The sequence below is a fragment of the Erinaceus europaeus genome, unplaced genomic scaffold (genome assembly GCF_950295315.1).
Source record: "Erinaceus europaeus unplaced genomic scaffold, mEriEur2.1 scaffold_844, whole genome shotgun sequence".
Classification (NCBI taxonomy): Eukaryota; Metazoa; Chordata; class Mammalia; order Eulipotyphla; family Erinaceidae; genus Erinaceus; species Erinaceus europaeus.
The window spans coordinates 1,439-18,603 of NW_026647503.1; the positions used below are offsets into that span (position 1 = coordinate 1,439).

At 38.8% G+C, this 17,165-nt stretch overlaps 1 pseudogene; it reads right to left on the bottom strand.

The window, feature by feature from the left end:
- Positions 1–3,894: 3,894 nt before the first annotated feature.
- LOC103128225 (serine/threonine-protein phosphatase 6 catalytic subunit-like) lies at positions 3,895–4,746 on the bottom strand (annotated as a pseudogene).
- Positions 4,747–17,165: the final 12,419 nt, after the last annotated feature.

A 17,165-nucleotide genomic window follows, 5' to 3' on the forward strand; every position in this document is an offset into this window, starting at 1 on the left:
TCTACAATGTTGTTACTCAAAGTTTCTACTTCTTGCTAATACGGTTTTATTGTAATACAATTATAATTGCTAAGTAGTTGTGATTCATAGCTCTTGATTGATAAATCTCAAAATTTGAAAAATCAATACATTTCATTATAATCTACAAAGTAAACTGTCCACTTCTGTCCTGGTATCTACTAGCAAAAATATAGTGAAGTAGTTTAAGTGATATAATATAAATTTAATATTGATTTTAATCTTTCAATAACTATTTGCTGAACAAATCAAATGTAGTAAACATGTTTCTATTTTCCCTGATGTTAGATGCAAAGAGCAAGGCATATAATAAAATTTCATCCTGTTAGGAATTTTTAGACTATATATAGGCACAGGTTATAAAATTAAATTATAAAGTATGCTATATGAATACAGTAAAATAACACTTACATTTGACTGGATTTTTTAATTTTTTTACTGATTTAAGTATGATCAATAAGTCCTTCATATAAGAGAGGTACAATTCCACACAATTCCCACCACCAAAGGTCTGTATTCCATCCCCTCCATTGGAAGCTTTCTTATTCTTTATCCCTCTGGGAATATGGACCCAGGATCACTATGGGGTGCAGAAGGTGGAAGGCCTGGCTTCTGTAATTGCTTCTCTGCTGGGCATGGGCATTGGCAGGTCGATTCATACCCCCAGCCTGTTTTTACCTTTCCCTAGTAGGGCAGGGTTCTAGAGAGGCAGAGTCCCAAGACACATCAATGAGGTCGTCTGCCCAAGAATTCACACTGGCTTGACATGACTTTTTAAGCAAAACCATCAAGGATCACCAAGAGGCTATCAAAAAAAGGGAAGTCCATATTTTGGAATTCAATTTATCATTCTCAAAGGAGACACTGATAAGGTTTTACTACAGATGTCTTAAGTTTGGGACCAAAGGCAGGACTAAACTTGAAATATGACATCTTTTTGGATGTCAGAAGAATCTGTATTTCTCTGAATGTGAGATATACAGTGCTAATAGACTACTCATGGCCGTGTGATTAAAGTCACTAAATATAGCAACATGGTTTGATTCTATTAATTGGAGAACAGTGAAACTAAAGTAGATTACTTAATTTCAGTGTTTATGGTTCATGCTTCTGACAGAGGAAAGTGACAAAAGATGAAGCAGAATGAAGAACTTACAGCCCCAAACACCAAATAATAATACTAGCAACCTTTGCTATAATGAAATTTCATTGAGCCTTTGCAATCTCCAAAGTGCTCAAACTTGGGTTACAGGTATTCCAGGAAAATCTCACAGAAGTGTAAAAAATTCATTTAAAGTTACAAATATTACAACATAACTATAGACTGACTGTCCTTTACCTTGGGAATATTAATTATTCCACAATAATCATAGAATGACTGTAAGAGCTAGAAATATACTTTCACAGTAAGTATGTATATTAAAATCCCAGGGACTGGGATTGTGGTGTACCATCAAGACATTTTAAAGCACCAGTTTTATTATAAATTGACGTAATACCATCCAGACAAATTTTCTGCATAACAAATTGAAATAACTCCTAATAGCCAGAATAAGTTTATTTTGATGAGTAACTCATGAGTAGTTGCAGTCTCTAGATAGGAAGTAAAATGCACTGTTTTTATGATTGATCTTTTTAGTTCTAGAATATTATCATGGCATATTTGATATTAATTTGAATAAGATATTGGTACAAGACATAATGCTGACATCATAACACTAGGGAATGTGTTTATCTGCTCAAGACCTAAAGCTACTATCTCTAGCACAGAAGATCTTTCTATTCTCTCTTCTACTCAAGCTTACTCTTCTATTGGCAAAAAAAAAAAAAAAGATTTTATCCAGCACTGATTTGTTATTTATATTTAAGTAAAAAAAAAAATTGGGCTACCTAAAATTAGCCAAGTAAAATATCATATTCAAAGAAGTTCTCAGGAAGGTGATTAATTTCGTTTTTTAAAAAAAATTATTTATTCCCTTTTGTTGCCCTTGTTGTTTTATTGTTGTAGTTATTATTATTGTTGTTATTGATCATATCATTGTTAGGTAGGACAGAGAGAAATGGAGAAAGGAGGGGAAGGCAAAGGGGGAGAGAAAGAGACACCTACAGACCTGCTTCACTGCTTGTGAAATGACTCCCCACACACAGGTGGAGAGCCTGGGGCTCCTTACACCAGTCCTTGTGCTTTGTACCACCTGCGCTTTACCCACTGTGCTACTGACCAAATCCCTCTTCTTCTTCTTCCTTTTTTTTTTTTTTTTTTTTTTTTTTGCCTCATATGTTCTAGACTTAAGACTTTTAACTAAACTGGTGCAATTTGTTGAACTTAGCAATGTGGATCCAATACAAAAGAGACCTAAGGCAAAACTGGAAAAATTACATATGCAAAGAGGGCCTACTGTGGCCTTGGTAAAGGTTTCAGTTACTAAATCAAACAGTAAACTATTTAATAAGTGTATCTATGAAAGAATTTTTAAGATGTGATATATATTAACAGTCAATTTAAGTAAAGGAGATTGCTTTAAGTTCTCCAGTAAGGGAGACTTAGTTTGAATTTCAATTAAAAAAAATCCACCTTTTCTATATCTTATGTTTCTCTGTCTTCTTTGCCTGTAATTCACCTCCAAATGCACCTAAGTTGTTCAATTTGTAATTAACTATTTTGAATAATTATTATATATTGACTTTAGCATTATGGTCACTCCCTTTTATGCATTGTGGATTTGAAATTCCTCACAAACTTTGTTTTAGTACTTCAATATCAATTGTCTTAAGATATCGTAATTTAAAAAAATAAAAGAAAATAATTTTTAAAATTAAACACATTCCCACCTATGAGGAAAACATAAAAAGCTGTCAGACACAACTTCAACTATCTCAACCACATGGATTTTTAAATGTATTTTCCTTTAGCATACTCTCTATTTCTTGTTTCATCTTTGAACTATAACCTTCTGTATGCACCAAAGAGTATAAGCATTGATTTTATTATTCTATATTCAGAAATTTTATTGTAATATCTCTTCTGCTAACAAATTCCATAGTTAGCTGAAAATAAAGGGAACTACCACATCTTTAAATTCTTTCCAATGGAATAGAGTGCATGCTGTTCCCAGTTGGACATTGTAATGCCCCAACAATATTAATTTGGAAGCTTTCCAGATGCAGAATTACTCTAGTTCTTTCTTTGAATTTTGGCTGCCAGGATTCTGTCTACCCCACACAGTACTTCGATTATATGTACAGATCATTATTGCCATTTTACCATCTGATTGTGCTAAGAACTTCATTCTCTCTGCTGTTCTAACTAATGCAGCCATGCTTTGTAGCACCAGATGGTGGTCATTCACAGCCAGTTCTCGTTAATCTACCAACCTTCTACATTCATACTCTATTTTTATTTCATTTAGAAGACTTTTGATCAAGAAATAAGCATTGTAGAACCTCACTCATAGAGATCTTCACCAAAAAGCAATCATGCATATCAAGTGGTCACATCAATTATCAGAACATAATTTTGCTTTCTTATCCTAGAGTTCAGACACTGTGACTATCAACATGAAATTTTATATAAAATTAATGAAAATGTGTGCTGTGAAATAACAAGTGTGTTTCTACTTACTCTCAAACAACAGAAGATGTCTCCACTGTCAGTATAAATTCTTGCTTTAGATACTACTTGCTTTTCTATTTGTCTTTCTTGTTCTTTCAGATTGCAGCTAATCATATCCTGATTATTTTTTACTAGGGAAGTATCAATTATTATTTTTTTTCAGCAGCAAATTGGTCAATAAAAAGTATATTATACAGGGTAAGACATGGAAGATGGGGGTGAGAAGAGGGTAGAAAAATGGGTCAGCAGGATGGGCGAAGGCCTCAAAGGAAATGTGGAGTTGTTGTTCTGGGAGGAATAACACGCTCTGAATCTGGAACTGCACGGAATAACTTTGGTTTTCTTGTATTTATATCTTTGAAGACCATGATTGAAGCATTATTTCCACAACGATAGCAGTAATTAGGAGCAGACTATACTGTTACTAGCTTCTCATCAAACATAAATTCATAGCCTTCGTGCACTAGTTGGTGAGCTCTGCAGATGAGTTTTAAGTTGCTGATATGAACAAACTCATTTGTGACCTTTGCACCAAACAGCCAACCTGCTCCCGGGGGACTGATTGCCCAAGTATCCACATCTTCAGGATCTGACCAAAGAAGATCATAAAAACGCCCCTTTATGAGGAATTTCCTGATTCTATTCAATGGTTCAAATTTGATCCAGTGTTTTGATATCAAGAGATAAACCACCAGGAACACACAAAATCTGCTCATCTATTAACATAAAATCCATATACTTGTGTTATCTGTCTACTCACATGATTTCCTCGCAAAAGTGTAACACAATCAGGCCATTTATCTTTTAGTGCAAGAAGGTAAGTGAATGTCTCCAAACTATAGTAACCTCTGTGTACAAAGTCACACATAAATATGTAGTTGGTGTCAGGAACCTGGCCTCCAGTTCTGAATAGTTCACAAAGGTCATAAAACTGTCCATGTATGTCTCCACACACTGTTACTGGTGTTGATACTGGCTGGACATTTGACTCTTCCAAGAGGAGATCACAGACATAGTCACACAGCTGCTTCAGGTCATTCTCCGGCAGGTATTTGCATAGATACGCTATCTCCACATACTTGTCTAAATCTACTGGCGCCATTTTAGAAATAACAAGCCCCCACCTTAGCGGTGGGGGTGGAGGTTGTACTAGCACAGTGGAGGCCGAAGCCGGAACTCTTTCTAACGTCATGTCCGATCCGTGGGAGGCTTCTGCGCAGCCACGTAAAGCTTGCGCCGATTCACCACATCCTCTCCTACTGAACCCAGGCCTCTAGAAGTCTCTATGGGCCAGCTGGAGGAACCTACCTTGACCTGTACTTACCTGTTGTGGGGCGTGCTGGAATTTGTAGTTTTCAATAGTTGGCAACGACTCCCCCCCCCCCCCCCCCATTTTTTCTTGTCCCTTCCTCCTGACTCATCTCTGGGGACCCTTGGAGGCTTTTACTGATGCAAAAGCATGAAATAGATAACTCTAGCTATTCCCAGATGTCATCATCCATCATCCCCCTGTATAATCATCAGTTATTAAAAGTGAGTTAAGGTGAGCTGGGAATAGTAGAGTGTTTATGTGAGATTTTCATGCCCGAGGCATCCTTAATTCTGCTTTGTAAGGTTATTTGATTATTTCTGGTAAACAGATTATCCAGTATAATCTCCCTTAAATTCTTTACAAATTATAGACTTTAATCACAACTACAAAATGCCTTCACAGTAATACCTAGATTAGTGTTTGATTATATATCTGAGGACTACAGCCTAGCAAATCAACAAGCAAAGCTCAGTGCATACTAAACTCTTTGGAGTGCACTCTCTGATGTATATGAAGCTCTAGATTTGAGTTCAGGCACGCTATGGGAATTGGATAGATGGTGGAATGATGCTGTCATATCTCTCTTTCTCCATCCCTCTCCCCCAAATGGTGAAAACAATATAAAATTGTACTAGGGTGGTCACTCAGTAATATTCTGAAAGTCAGGGCTTGGATTTATTCCCTTCCACCATATATTATAAAAACCAATAACTGGGTGGGGGAATAACATAATGGTTATGCAAAGAGACTCTTGTTCCTGAGGCTTTGAAGTCCCAGGTTCAGTTCCACACACCACCATGAGCCACAGCTGAGAAGTGCTCTGGTGAAAATACATAAATAAAATGAAAACAAATCTAACAATTAATATTCTAGCTCTGTGTTCTTCAATATATTTTATATACTTGATAAAATTAAGGTATTATCCTCAAGAAATTTTTTTTCCAGATTTATGCTTACACACATTTGAAATAGAAGCAGTCAAAGCTGTCATTTACTCTAGTCTTGTAATTAAGATCATCTCAAAATTTGTACCAGGAGCTTATATCACAGAAAATTGTATAACTTCTATTCTTTTAACTTATTTAATGATGTAAAAATGCTGTCTAGATTGTAGAAACAAGCCAGGCAGATTTAAACTCAATTGGCAGACAATTAGAATGATGAATACATGAATGTTGATTCTTTTTTTTTTTCTCCACGGTTATCTCTGGGGTTTACTGGAGGCACTATGAATCCACTGCTCCTGTGGCCATTTTTTTTTTCCGATTGTTTTGGATAGGACAGAGGGACATTGAAAGGGGAGGGGACGATAGAGAGGGACACCTGCAGAGATATACACCTGCAGACCTGCTTCACCACTTGTGAAGCAACCCCCCTGCATGTGGGGAAAGGGGACCATAATGCGGATCCTTGTGCTTCGCACTGTGTGTGCTTAACTGGCACTACCACCTGACCTCCAAGATGAATTTGGATTTTATCAGTTTTCTAATCAAGAAAAAAATATATATATACACACAGGATTCTGGAAATTCTCCAACATGATTCAAGGATTAATGTTCTAGCTAACCACATTCAGTAAGATACCAGAAAATTATCATCATACTTGTAGATACTTCTTCTACTTCTTCACTTTATTTTGCAAGAGTCAAACTCTCAACACACCACAGATTAATTTCCTAGATGTAATCTTATCTCTACTCTCAGTTGTGGCAATTGGCTCTAATAGATAACTGCTGGCTCAGTTACTCACAATTGCCTAAGAATAAAATAACACAGGTCATGTTAGTAAAGAACAATTGTAAAACTCAATAATTTTACTCCTATATTATTTTTTTATCTAGATATTGCTGAATCTGTCATTTTTTAACCTTTAGTAAATCTAACAAATGTTTACTAGGCAGTTGTCATTAGACTTACAGAGAACCCTTTAATAATTTTTGGGGGGTGGGTGGGTGGAGGGCATCACTTTATTGATAAGAAACCAATTTTGAATTGGAAACTTTGAGGTACCAAGGAGTCAGATGCAAATTTCAGGGAAATATTTTAAATTAAAGGGCAAATGCTTGGTATCCAGAAGATGGCGGACTAAGAAGCTGCTAGTGGCTTGAGCTCTGACCACAGCCTCTGGAAAAGGCAGGATTTTCTGCCTTTAGAAGGCCAGTCAATAAGGGGTCCTAGTGGTGACACTAAGGAGGTGACTATAACTTAATTTGGGTTAAAAAATAGAGTAGAAAAAAAGAAAAAAATTTTCTTTTAAATTATTATCTCCAAAGTGTACCTCCTCCCCCTCCCCCCATCAATCAGTCCCTGGGGACCAGCTCCTAGGAGAGCTTCTCCCCAGGGAGCATCTTTCTTTACCAGGATTCCCCTCCCACCAGGGAGTATCATTCATTCTAAGCCTAGTCCCTTCTGAAACCTCTGGATTTTTTCTTTCTAAGTAGCCAACCCCCCCACTACCCACCACCCGCACAGCTAATTAAATATTTTTAAAAATTTTTTAAATAAAAAACTCTTTCCTTCCACCGCTCTTTTATTACTGTTCTTTTTCTTATCTTTTTCTTTTTTATCTCTTTTTTTTTTCTATTTCTCATTCTTATCATCCTTTCTTCCTTAATCCTACAGCTTCCAATGTTGCAGACCCCATCCCCCACACCACCAAACAGTGTGCTTTCACTGATAAACGTTTGGGAATTATTTTGGGGAATAATTCTGACTCAGAGTGGACTCTCACTGCGAGTATCTATGCTTAATTTCCCTTCCTCCTTTAGCTACCCCTAGAATATAAAGTGGATAGTAGATTTGCATAACTGTCTATTTCAGCTATCCTTGTCTAGTCCTGAGGTTTCTGTTTGTTTGTTTTTCTTTCTTAACAATCAGCTGCCACTGATCACGAGGTTTGAGGTAATCTGGGGCAGGTTTTTTTTTTGTACCCTGCTCTATTTTATTATTAATATTATATAAAGGCATATATCCCCCCACCTTCAAGTTGATCAGAATTAAATCTTAAGGTATCCTTCATTGCTAGGGTAGTGGGCATCTTATCTATAGTGGGAGGAGCTTGTCTCCTTAATACTACCTCCTCTACAGACTCTCCCCTTCCTCCTCCTCCTAGCTAAGTAAAAAAAATAAAATACAATTAAATTAAATTAAATTAAAAATAAAGTAATAAAAAAAACTTTCCTTTCACTGCTCTTTAATTACAGCTCTTGATCTTATCTTTTCTCTTTTCTCTCTCTTCTTTCTGATTTTTATGTTGTCATACACTTCTTCCTTCCTTCTTCTTTGTCTTTCTGAATTTAGGAATTATTTTGGGGAAGAAATCTGACTCAGAGTGGACTCTCTATGTGTGTATCTCTGCTGTACTACCCTTTCCCCTCTTGTTACCCCTAGAATATACAGTGGATAGTAGATTTTCATAACTGCCTATTCTTGCTATCCCTTCTTTCTTTTCTCTTTCTTCTTCACTGGGATTTGGTTACTATTTTTTCACGGACTGGATACATTGTTTGGCTAACTGGTAGTGATTAAATTGCCTCCATACTTGCTGAAGTTGCTATTGTAATTCTTGAGGTTAGTGAGTGCAATTGTCCTAAAGATATATAGTACAAGTTGTTTGTACTCAACACACCACAACTGAGGAACAACAGAGCATAAAATAAGAAACACATAAATGAAAAAAATGGGTAGATCAAAAACAAATAAAACTGCTACTTCAATAAATGAAGACAAGAGCCCAGAAGAAACAAGCCCAAAAGTAACCATAGATAAGAAAAGTATGCAAGCAATACTAAACTTATTAATCACAGAAATGAAAACAACATTGGAGGAAAGGAATGGCCATATTAGGGAAACAACAGTTGAGACCCCCAAGAAAAAAATACTGATTATCTTGAGGCAATTAGAGAACTGAAAGCTGAAATAGCTGTAATGAAAAAAGAAGCTGAGGCAAGGGAAAGCAGACTAACAGAAGCAGAAAACAGACTTATTCAGACAGAGGATGAGTTAGAAAAAACAAAGAAAGAGGTGAAAGAGCTTAAAAAGAGATTGAGAGACACTGAAAACAACAACAGAGACATATGGGATGAGCTCAAAAGAAGTAACATTTGTATAATTGACCTGCCAGAGGAAGAAAGAGAGGAAGGGGAGGGAAACATTCTAGAGGAAATAATACAAGAAAACTTCCCAGACCTGAATAACAGAAAGGACATCAAGATTCAAGAGGCCCAGAGAGTTCCAAACAGAATCAAACCAGACCTGAAGACACCAAGACACATCATAGTCACAATGAAAAGGAGTAAGGATAAAGAAAGGATCCTAAAGGCTGCAAGAGAGAAACAAAAAGTCACATACAAGGGAAAACCCATAAGATTATGTGCAGACTTCTCCACTCAAACTCTAAAAGTCAGAAGAGAATGGTAAGATATCTATCAAGCTCTGAATGAAAAAGGGTTTCAACCAAGGATAATATATCATTCAAGGCTTTCATACAAACTAGATGGAGGGATAAAAACCTTCTTAGACAAACAACAGTTAAAGGAGGCAACCATCACCAAACCGGCCCTGAAAGAGGTTCTAAAAGACCTCTTATAAACAAGAACATCACAATAATACTTGCAATATATCAGAGCAAACAAACAAAATTTTTTTGAACAATAGCATTACAATACATTAAATCCATAATATCAACGAATGTTAATGGCTTAAACTCACCCATCAAAAGGCACAGAATGGGGGGACCGATCAGAAAACATAACCCAACAATATGCTGCTTGCAAGAATCCCATCTGTCACAACAAGATAAACACAGACTTAAAGTCAAAGGATGGAAAACTGTCATACAGGGTAACGGACCACAAAAAAGGGCATGAACAGCCATTCTCCTCTCAGACACAATAGATTTTAAATTAAACAAAGTAATAAAAGATAGGCAAGGAGATTACATAATGATTAGAGGATCAATCAGCCAAGAAGACTTAACAATTATTAACATCTATGCACCCAATGAGGGACCATCTATATACGTTAAGCATGTACTGAAAGAATTTCAAAAATACATCAACAGTAATACAATAATAGTGGGAGACTTCAATACCCCACTCTCACACTTAGACAGATCAACAAAGCAGAGAACCAATAAAATTACAAGAGAATTGAATGAAGAGAATGACAGAATAGACCTCTTGGACATTTTCAGAGTCCTTCACCCCAAAAAACTGGAATACACCTTCTTTTCAAATCCACATAACACATACTCAAGGATAGACCACATGCTAAGCCACAAAGACAGCATCAATAAATTCAAGAGCATCGAAATCATCCCAAGTATCTTCTGAGACCACAGTGGAGTAAAGATAACATTTAACAACAAACAGAAAATTATTAAAAATAACAGAATTTGGAACTAAAAAACATACTCCTTAAGACCCACTGCATCAGAGATTCACTCAAGCAGGAAATTCAAATGTTCCTGGAAACAAATGAAAATGAAGACACACCCTATCAAAATAGTTGGGACACAGCTAAAGCAGTACTGAGAGGGAAACTTATAGCCATACAATCACATATTAAACACCAAGAAGAAGCTCAAATGAACAACCTTACTGCACACTTCAAGGACTTAGAGGAAGAGGAACAAAGGAACCCTAAAGCAACCAGAAGAACAGAAATCACTAAATTAGAGCTAAAATAAACAACATAGAAAATAAAAGAACCATACAAAAGATCAATTTAGCCAAATGTTGGTTCTTTGAAAGATTAAACAAAATTGACAAACCTCTAGCCAGACTCACCAAACAAAAAAGAGAGAAGACTCAAATTATTAGAATTGCAAATGATGGAGGAGATATCACAACTGACATGACAGAAATCCAGAGAATGCTGCGAAACTTCTATGAAGAACTATATGCCACCAAGCTAGAGAATCTGGAAGAAATGGAACAATTCCTAGAAGCATATGCCCTTCCAAAACTGAACCAAGAAGAACTACAAAATCTAAATGCACCAATCACAGACAAAGAAATTGAAACCATTATTAAGAATCTCCCCAACAACAAAAGTCCTGGACCAGATGGCTTCACAAACAAATTCTACAAATTTTTCAGGAAACAGTACCCATACTTCTTAATCTATTCCATAAGATTGAAGAAACAGGAACACTCCCTTCCACATTCTATTAAGCCAACATCACCCTGATACCAAAAGCTTATAGGGACAGAACAAAAAAGGAAAACTACAGACCTATATTGCTGATGAACATAGATGCCAAAATATTAAACAAGATCTTGGCCAACCGGATACAGCAACATATAAAAAGGTTATTCATCACTACCAAGTGGGATTCATCCCAGGAATGCAAGGCTGGTTCAACATCCATAAGAAAATCAATGTCATTCACATCAATAAAAGCAAAGCCAAAAACCACATGATCATCTCAATAGATGCAGAGAAAGCCTTTGACAATATACAACACCCATTCATGCTCAAAACTCTACAAAAAATGGGAATAGATGGGAAATTCCTCAAGTTAGTGGAGTCTATATATAGCAAACCTACAGCCAACATCATACTCAATGGACAGAAGCTGAAAGCATTCCCACTCAGATCGGGGACTAGACAGGGCTGTCCACTGTCACCATTACTCTTCAACATAGTATTGGAAGTTCTTGCCATAGCAATCAGGCAAGAGAAAGGAATCAAAGGAATACAGATTGGAAGAGAAGAAGTCAAGTGCTCACTATTTGCAGATGATATGATAGTATACATAGAAAAACCTAAAGAATCCAGCAGAAAACTACTGGAAGTTATTAGGCAATATAGCAATGTATCAGGCTACAAAATCAATGTACAAAAATCAGTGGCATTTCTTTATGCAAACACCAAATCTGAAGAAGAAGACATCCAGAAATCACTCCCCTTTACTGTTTCAGCAAAATCAATCAAATACCTAGGAATAAAGATGACCAAAGAAGGAAAGACTTATAAACTGAAAACTATGAGTCGCTACTCAAGGAAATAGAAACTGATACCAAGAAATGGAAATATATCCCATGCTCATGGATTGGAAGAATAAATATCATCAAAATGAATATTCTCCCCAGAGCCATATACTAATTTAATGCAATACCCATCAAAGATCCACCAAGCTTCTTTAAGAGAATAGAACAAACATTACAATCATTTATCGGGAACCTGAAAACACCTAGAACTGCCAAAACCATCTTGAGGAAAAGAAACAGAAATGGAGGCATCACATTTCCAGACCTTAAACTATATTATAAAGCCATCATCATCAAAACAGCATGATACTGTAATAAAAATAGGCACATAGACCAGTGGAACACAATTGAAAGCCCAGAAATAAATTCCCACACCTATGGACATCTAATCTTTGATAAGGTGGCCCAAAGGATTAAATGGAAAAAGGAGGCTCTCTTCAATAAGTGGTGCTGGGAAAACTGGTTGTAACATGCAAAAGAATGAAATTGAACCACTTTATCTCACAGAAACAAAAATCAACTCCAAATGGATCAAAGACCTGGATATCAGACCAGAAACAATAAAATACTTAGAGGAAAACATTGGTAAAACAGTTTCCCACCTACACCTCAAGAACATCTTTGATGAATCAAACCCAATTGCAAGGAAGACTAAAGCAGAAACAAACCAATGGGACTACATCAAATTGAAAAGCTTCTTCACAGCCAAAGAAACTATTAAACAAACAAAGAGACCCCTCACAGAATGGGAGAATATCTTCACATGCCATACATCAGACAAGAAACTAATCACCAAAATATATAAAGAGCTCAGCAAACTTAGCACCAAAAAAGCAAATGACCCCATCCAAAAATGGGCAGAGGATATGAACAAAACATTTACCTCAGTGGACATCCAAAAGGCTAACAAACATGAAAAACTGCTCTAGGTCACTGATTGTCAGAGAAATGCAAATTAAGACAACACTTATTCTTCTTCTAGCGTTTGTCCTTCTTCTGTAGCCAGTCAACAGCGTCAAGTTGAGCCTGATATAAAGTTTCGAGACCTCCTTTGTATCTGGAGAGGTGGCAGTCGTTAACTATGTGAGTCATAGTCTGTCTGTTGCCGCAGGGGCAGTTCGGGTCGTCTCTGGCTCCCCAGCGATGGAACATAGCGGTGCACCGGCCATGGCCTGTTCGATAGCAATTGAGGAGGGCCCAATCATAACATGCTAGGTCAAAGCCAGGTTGATGCTTGCAGGGGTCTGTGATGAGGTGTTTGTTCTTTACCTCAGCTGACTGTCAAGTCTGTTTCCAAGAGTCTGGAACAGAGAAGTTCAGTGTAGGTGTAGGGGACCAGAATGGATGACGAGAAATCAAGCGTTGAACAGGGTGGGCGAAGATATCCTCTTATATTGGCAGGTCTGGTCGAGCGTAGATGTGGGAAATGAACTTAGATGATGCCGCATCCTGACGAATATCTGGCAGTGCGATGTTGCTAAGATCTGGCAGCCATGGAACTGGGGTGGAACGGATGGTTCCAGAAATTATCCTTATGGAGGAATATAATTTGGAATCGACCAAGTGGACATGGGGGCTACGGAACCATACTGGGGCACAGTATTCTGCAGTGGAATAGCATAATGCCAGAGATGATGATCGTAGTGTGGAAGTGCTCGCGCCCCATGAGGAGCTGGCCAGTCTTGCAGTGATGTTATTCCTCGTGCCCACCTTTGCTGCAGTTTTTATGAGATGTTCATGAAATGACAGGCTGCGATAGAGAGTAACGCCAAGATAGACTGGCTGGGCTTCATGCCGGATTCTTGTATCGTCAAGCTGCACATTAAGCTCACACGAGGCCGAGGCATAGTGTAGATGGAAAACAGATGATACCATTTTTGCAGTGCTAGGGATTAGTCGCCATTTTTTACAGTAATCAGATATCAGAGACATGTCTTTCGTGAGTGTTTCCTCGAGGATGTCAAACTTGGATGCCTGAGTTGCACAGCAGATGTCATCGGCATAGATGAACTTCCTTGAAGAAGTTTCTGGAAGGTCATTGATGTAAATATTAAATAGTGTAGGAGCCAGAACAGAGCCCTGGGGGAGGCCACTTGAGACAAGTCTCCATCTGCTGGACCTGTCACCCAGATGCACCCGGAATCTTCTGTTTTGGAGAAGAAACAATATAGTGTTGGCCATCCATGGAGGCAGGCATCTTGAGATCTTGACTAGCAGACCACGGTGCCAGACCATGTCATAGGTTGCTGTGAGATCAACAAAGATAGCACCCATCTTTAAATTCTTCTGGAATCCATTTTCAATGTAAGTTGAGAGGGCCAGGGCTTGTTCACAGGTAGATATTCCTGGGCGGAAACCAGCTTGGGCAGGTGATAGGAATTTCTCTGTAAGAGGAGAAATACTTGACAGAAGCAGCCTCTCAAGGAGTTTGTAACACACGGAGAGGAGAGAAATTGGTCTATAGCTGGCAGCCAGTGTTGGGTCTTTCTTTGGTTTCAAAACTGCTATTATCTTCACACGATGCCAAATTTTGGGCATAGATTCAGATTCCAAGATGTGAGACAGGAATATAGTGAGCCACTTCTTTGCCGCGGGGCCCAAGTTAAGAATGAGTTCTGGAGTAGGGCACCAAAGTAAAAACCCAGTGGTGAGGGGTAGACATGTAGCTTGCTGGGCCAGTGGGGGGTGGGAGTGGGTGGGAGGGATGGGTCACAGTCCTTTGGTGGTGGGAATGGTGTTTATGTACACTCCTAGCAAAATGTAGACATATAAATCAGTAGTTAATTAATATGAAAGGGGGAAATCAATTGTATGTCTCAAAGTTTCTCAAAAGACAAACTGAATCTTTTTAATATATAGGCTATGTATTTGATATGCGGACTCTCTCAAAAGCCTAGACCAAGTAGATTAGAAGCTTCCAATAGCACAGCTATATACAAGATACTGGGTACTGTCCAGCAAACCATAACAAAGGGACTTTTCAAAGTTAACCCAATTAACAAATAATGTGATGATAATATTAACTATTGATTGTCTTTTTGAACCCTAAGACAGCAGGAACCTCACATCTTCACTATAGAGCCCCTACTTCCCCCAGTCCTGGAACCCTTGGATAGGGCCCACTTTCCCGTATGCATCTCCCAATCCAAACCAAATAACATTGCATCCGCCGACCCCAAACTAACCAAAGCTACGATTGCTACCTCAACATGCTTCACCTCAGAATGTATCCAGAGACTTCACGTGTGGAATGACAACCCTTCAGCTTCATTACTCGGGTGAGACCTTTCCTTTAATAGTACACTCTAATTTCATCTCAGGTAGTTCACTTTCTAACAAAGTCCCATAACCTAGATATACACCAGTTTCTGTGAGAGAGAGCTTATGTGCACACGTATCCATAAACTACTGCAAAATATATACCTGAAAGCAGGATTACACTAGAGTTTGCAGTGAGTACCTCCCTAACATTTCCTCTCCACTATTCCAAGCTTGGGATCCATGATTGCTCAACAAATTGTTTGGCTTCATATGTTAACTCTCTTTTCAATCACCAGGTTCCAGATGCCACCAGGATGCTGGCTAGGCTTCCCTGGATTGAAGACCCCACCAATGTGTCCTGGAGCTCACCTTCCCCAGAGACACACCCTACTAGGGAAAGAGAGAGGAAGACTGGGGGTATGGACTGACCAGTCAACGCCCATGTTCAGCAGGGAAGCAATTACAGAAGCCAGACCTTCTACCTTCTGCAACCATCAACAACCCTGGGTCCATGCTCCCAGAGGGATAGAGAATGGGAAAGCTACCATGGGAGGGGGTGGGTTATGGGGATTGGGTGTTGGGAATTGTGTGGAGTTGTACCCCTCCTACCTTATGCTTTTGTTCACTAATCCTTTCTTAAATAAAAAATTAAAAAAAAAAAAAAAAAAGAATGAGTTCTGGGGTGATGTTATCATAGCCAGCAGCCATTCCCGGTTTAACCTCTTCAAAGCGTCTTCCAGTTCAGACAGTGTAAAGGGAGAGAGTTTTGGAGATGGACAAGATAAACGGAAGTGTGATGACCACTCATGGGAAATTTCTCTTTTCCAGACTGGGTCGATCTTAGTACGTCCAACTTGAGTTAGGTGACTGGCCACTGAGTTTGGAGATATGGGAAGATGGGAGATGGGAGAGGCTTGGCTACTGGCACCCAGACTATGAAGAAGCTTCCAGGCCTTCCTACTTGAGTGGGTGAAGTTCAGACTTTCCGTGAGTTGTTGCCAGAGGGCTTGGCGTACTGCATCCAGGGAGGCAATGAGATGGTCAGCCACATCTGGGTCACCTGACTCATCATACGGCTTTAGTAGTTGCTCGCATTCAGCATCAAGACAAGGCTTATAGTTAGCACGTCTCCCATGAGGAATAGCTTGGGAAGCTGCATTGAAGATGGCTTGGCGGAAGCGCCTGTAGGAATATTCAGAGGGGATAGAGTTAATTGGAATTGCAGGAATAGATTTGTTGGTAAGATCACTGACCAGATGCCAGTTTGCTTTCTGAAAGTTCCATCTTAGTTTCTCCAAGCACAGAATTAGTGGGAGCCGGAGATCAATGTGGATGATAGCTGGGCGGTGATGACTGTGCGGGAAGATCTTGAGAACTTGTCTCATAGCGGGAAAGGCTTGGCCGTTGACTGTGCTAATCCAGCACAGGTCGGGTGACGAGTCTTTATTCCATCTAGCACTGTGAAAAGAGCCTGGCTGTTTGGGATCGTATAATAGGGAGAGGTCATTCGCTGAAGCTCAGTCGGCTAAGAAAGAGCCGTCAGCACGAGTGGAGGAATATCCCCAGTCTTGGTGATGACTATTAAAGTCTCCAAGGTAAATGGCCGAGTGATTTGGGCTAGGCAGGACCTCACTATCCCATGAGGCACTGGGAGGCTTATATACGTTGACGAGCTGAATAGTTCCAATAGTAATGGAGTCGTAGAAGATTGAAGAGGCCGTATGGTAAATGTCCGCAAGATACGATTTAGTGTAGATGGCTCGGCCGTGTTTAGGATGGAGATTAAGCATATTAAATCGAATCTACTGATAGTGAATCGAGCAGCTTCATCGACTGCTATATGTGTTTCTTGTAGGCAAATAACATCTGCCTGATGCTGTATCGCCAACTGACCAATAAGAACGCGTTTGGCAAAGGACAGCCCCTCAACATTAAGTTGGAGGACTCGAAGAGCAGGACCAACAGT